General features: G+C 38.9%; 2 long non-coding RNA genes across 2 annotated transcripts; both read right to left on the bottom strand.

The window, feature by feature from the left end:
- Positions 1-254: 254 nt before the first annotated feature.
- LOC142161711 (uncharacterized) lies at positions 255-3,358 on the bottom strand. The gene is made up of 2 exons (XR_012699767.1): positions 991-3,358; positions 255-921 (listed from the first exon to the last, which is right to left on the bottom strand). It is a non-coding gene; the product is annotated as an uncharacterized LOC142161711 (long non-coding RNA).
- Positions 3,359-3,645: 287 nt separating this feature from the next.
- LOC107775686 (uncharacterized) lies at positions 3,646-4,455 on the bottom strand. Its single transcript, XR_001645810.2, has 2 exons — positions 4,248-4,455; positions 3,646-3,882 (listed from the first exon to the last, which is right to left on the bottom strand). It is a non-coding gene; the product is annotated as an uncharacterized LOC107775686 (long non-coding RNA).
- Between the last annotated feature and the right edge of the window lie 521 nt (positions 4,456-4,976).

The following is a 4,976-nucleotide window of genomic DNA, read 5'->3' as shown; positions in this document are numbered from 1 at the left end:
ACTGTCACTCAACTCGGACCCAAGAGTCCCATCATCCCAAGCTCGCAACAAATCGACTTAAGCACAGCTCGAGGGTTAACAAAAACCTTAAGAGGTATTCTATTATAAGTTCTAAGATCACCCATTGATCACTAAAAAACCTAAGGGTTTGTTCTATCCTGAGTCCGAGCCAGCACTCACTTAATCATTGAAGTTATTGCATAAAGATTTTTTCACAAAATGAAGACGAGGCAGAATTCAATACAATTCGAAGATGAAGCAAAAAGAATTCCTTATATTTATAAAGGGTATTTACAGTGCCCACGAGGGGCCTTACACAAAAACAAAGAAACAAAAACAATATCTTAAAGAGCCTAATCTACTTTGGGAGCCGCATCTTCGGGAACCTCCTCCTCGATGACTCCATCCTCATCTTCCCCACTCTCAAAACCACTAGCGGAATCTTTATCATCGGATGAAACGAGGAACCTAGCATCGGTTTCCAGCACCTTTGCTTGAGCTATCTCTTCAGTGAGGTCAAAACCTCGGGCGTGGATCTCTTCAAGGGTCTCCCTCCGAGATAGGCACTTAGCCAGATCATTGCTCCATTTTTCCCGGTCGGAGGCCTCTCTTAGCTCTACTTGAACAGCCTCGGCATCCCTTAAGTACAAGGCGATGGTTTTATCGGCCGTGACCTTCGTCCTCTCCACTTCGTCCCTGGCTTCAGCGAGTTTGGCCTCGAGCTCCTCGATCTTCTTGGCCTAGGCCAAAATTTTCACTTTAGTACCCTCGGAGCTGGGTCTCAGCCGAGGTCAGTTGAGCCAGTGCAACTTCTTCATCGGTAGCAAGCCGATCCATATTTTTCTTCCATTGGTTGCAATCAGCCATAACCTGATCGACCTCGCCCCAAAGCTGCCCGATCATCTCCTATTTCTGCTGCAGCTGAGACATTGAAGTGTTAGCCTCTACAGTAAGGTCAAGAAGACCATACTCTTTCAAAATCACGGTTACCTGCTTGTCTAGCTCGGTTTCATTTTTACGAGCTTTCGCCAAATCCGCCCGAAAGTCCTTGAGCTCCTCTTCCTTTTGGCTACAAAGGAGCCTCATGGCCTTCTCTTCATCCAAAGACTTCTTGAGCTCGGCCTCACATTGGCTGAGCTCGGCCTTGAATTTGGTGATGTACTGCACAAAAAAACAAAAAAGATATCAGTTAAGAGAAGGGGAGAAGAAGAAAAAATTGCAACATCGGGAGCTAATACTTACCCGGGAGAAAAGACGATGAGCCTCTTCGAAGAGGGTAGATGCGTTGTTGAGGTCGGCGGAATCATCGACCCCAGTAAAGCAATCCTGAAAAGGATCTTCTTTACCAAGGACTCTGCTCGGGTCAGGCATTCGTAGAGCTCGAGCTTCATTCATTGACTCCTCAGAAAAAGTTGGTAAAGAAGGAGAGTAACCCATTGTCACGGCCCCGAGCAAGTCACTCGGGGCGCTCTGTTCAGCCTCGGGGGTCTTGGTACTTGTCCCCTATGGTATGCTTGTTGAAGGTGGTGGAACAATCACGACCCCGGGCGATCCGGGGGCTTTGCCCGAATTTTCCTTCAAAATTTCCTTATCACGAGGCAGGGTCTCCGGTTCGGAGGGTTTGGCGGCCTAAACTGGTTTCCTAGTTCGGGTTACCAGCGTCGATTCTTTGCCCTCGTTCCCTTCATCATCCATAAACTAGTGGGCCGAGTCTACGTCCACATGAATAACATTCCTCCTACATCTTTAAGGAAGAGCCTTTTGGTCATGGGGATCTTCGGGTTTAGAAACCCTTTTTCTCTTATTATCCTTCATCGATTTAAGAATTGGGGACTCGATTTCCTCCCCAGGAGGGGCCGGCCTTATCTCAGAGAAATCTCCGATGCCTGCATAAATCAAAAATTGAGTATGAAGAAACAAATGACTTCGGTAAAGAAGGAAAGCACCAAAAAACTTACAAAAGAAAACTCATCGTGGTATTTGGCTTCGCATTTGCCCCTCGACAAATCGTGCCATTTGCGCTTGTCATACGAGGAAGTCGTAGCCAACTTCCTGACCCAGTCTTCGAGGTCAGGGATTGCATGGGGCATCCAAACAACAACTGCAGAAAAGGTAAATGCGTCACACAAATGTGGAAACGAAGTACAAGGGGGATACTGGGAAAAGGATTTCACTTATGAGCGGGGTTCCATCTCTCCGGGAACGGCATTTTTTCCTCGGAGATGATGTCCGAGGTCCTCACTCGAATGAACCGGCTCATCCAGCCTCGGTCTTTGGCCTCATCATTGCTAGCAAAGAAGGCTTTGCTCAATCGGCGTTGGAGCTTGATCAGTCCTCAGAAAAGCTGAGGCCGATACGATCGGATGAGATGATTGAGGGTAAACTCCAATCCCTTGGCCTTGCTAGACAAATAACGGAGCATGATCACTATGCGCTAAAAGGAGGGGTAGATCTGGCCGAGGGTGACTTAATTTCTTTTGTAGAAGTCAATCACGACCGGATCAAGAGGACCCAGTGTGAAGGGGTAAGTGTAAACACTTAGGAATCCCTCCACGTGGGTGGTGACACTCTCTTCGGTGGTCGGGATCTGTACCACGACCTCATCCCCCCGCCACACTCCTTTCTCACAGCCTCGATATATTTCTCCGTTATCGAATAGATATACCTCGATGCATGCTCACTTCGGCCGGGAACTGCAGGGGGATTTTCTATGTCAAAATCTTTCTTTATGACGCATGCGACGGGAACGATCTCATGAAGGACCGGCGCTTTGTCACCGGCCGGACGGGAGGAAGAAGAGGAAGTCTTTTCTTTTTGAGGAACCGTTTTAGAGTTTTGCCATGTTTTTTAAGTTTAGAGATGCGGAAGGTGGCGGAGTTTAGCATTTTCCGGCACTAAAGGAAGGTAGAAGCAGGTGGTGAGAGAAAGAGATGAAGAAAGGGAGAATCAGAGAAGTTGCAAGAAGGAAGTAAAGCCTCTAATTCAAATGAGGCACTACAAGATTATACATATACAACTACGAACTACGTTGTAGCTAAACATAAAAAACTCTGTGGCTAAACACTTTAGCCACAGTAATTTTTTCCGTAGCATCCGTAGCTAAAAATAGTGTAACTAAAAGTTAGCTACAAACTTTAATATTTCGTGGCTAAGGATTAGTACTTATTGCTACAAGACTTTTTGTGATGTAGCTATATTAATAAAATATTTTGCCACGAAGAATATATATTTATAGTTAATGATTTTATTCTTTTGCCACGATAAATCAATTTTGTAGCTATCTTCTATACTTTAGCTACAAAGGGATATTCCGCGGCAAAAGATGTTATTTATTTAGTCACAAAATTTAAATATGTAGCTATGCTCACATATTAGATTTGTATTATAGTATTTTTATTTAGCTACCAACCCATAATTTCATAGCTATAAATCATCAAAATATCGATGATTAGATTTTTTTATTATGTTTTATTTGGTGACTAGATTTTGATTATATTTTATTTTTATGAAAAATTAATTTATTAGAGATAATAAATATTTCTGTCCTATGGTTACTATTTTTCTTTTTTACCTCACTAAATATTTTTAAACTTTTCAAATATTTCATATCCATACATCTTTGATAAAATCATTAATACAATAATAAACTTTGAATATCACTTTATTATACGAATTTACATCCAAAAATTTCAAAAATTAATTCTAAAATATACAATTATCTATCAAAAGTAAACTATATTATATAAAATTCTGAAGGGTTCCACATCAAAACAGAACTAAGTTATAAGTATTTAATCTGGGATTGAAGATGTTGTCACCAAATGATCTTCTGCCATCACGGATGAAGTAATTTCACTCTTTGTATCAAGACTAATCCTTGATCTTCTTGCATTCAATAGATTAAAATGTACCATATAAATTCAAAAGAAACAAAAATTAGCTGTATACTTTTCAATGATAACGTATAACAAAAGGGAAAAATTCAATGCAACAAGATAAGAAAATAAACCTGTATACTTTTCTAAAAACTTTTGAAAAGATTTTCATCTAATTTTTATTTGTAATGTCTTTTCGAGTGGCTCTTCCCAACATTGCATTATAATCTTTAAGGTTCCACTCAATACCTATCATAATACTGCATTATATATATATATATATATATCAAATTGTTAGAATATAAATCCAAAAATTCAAATCAAGTAGGTGTATGGAATTGAAAAATTCTAAATATAAATACATAAACATACTTGGAAAGACAGAAGATGCCAGACTATCTAGCCGGTGATTCCATTGGTTTGCTCTGTACATGTGAATAGAGAAAGTGATGTTGAAGAAGGAAATGGGAAAAGGGAGGAAAAGGGAAGGCGGTTGGGAAGGGAACGCATGGGGAGGCGGCTGGGAAGGACGAAAAGTGAGTTTAAAGGGTTTTTATTAGGTTTTGCCGTTTTGGGGATTTTGGTTTGGGCCAATTGGCCTTTATGTTTCATTTTCTTTTTGTTAATATATTATGTGCTTCCTTTTATTTCTTACTTAATATGAATATCATAAATGAGAGAAATATAAGTACTAACAAGTACAGGTAAGTAAGAAAGTTATGTAGGAAAAATGTAAAAGATTAAATACATAATTTATATTAAGTAAAATAGAAAAATCAACTTGCATGAAATAGAGATATTCTATAATATATTATATTCTTTACAATTTTTTTCGTCCTACACAATATTATTAGTTTTGTTATTTACTCCTATTTCAATTATATTAACTTCTTAATTTTAGTATTTAATTATATTATAATAGTTATTAAGTTGTTAAAATAGTATTAGACCATTAAATATACAACTTTTCTATTTATCTAACTTGAGTGTAACTAGTGATCAATGTACATAGATACAAACATATTGTCTAAATTTGATATTGCTTATTCAAATCTAATGAAAATTAATTACATGTTTATTTAAATTGTATAGAAAATTATA

Source organism: Nicotiana tabacum, chromosome 16 (genome assembly GCF_000715075.1).
Source record: "Nicotiana tabacum cultivar K326 chromosome 16, ASM71507v2, whole genome shotgun sequence".
Classification (NCBI taxonomy): Eukaryota; Viridiplantae; Streptophyta; class Magnoliopsida; order Solanales; family Solanaceae; genus Nicotiana; species Nicotiana tabacum.
The sequence above is the reverse complement of the archived record's forward strand: the minus strand, read 5'-3'. Positions and strand labels throughout refer to the sequence as shown.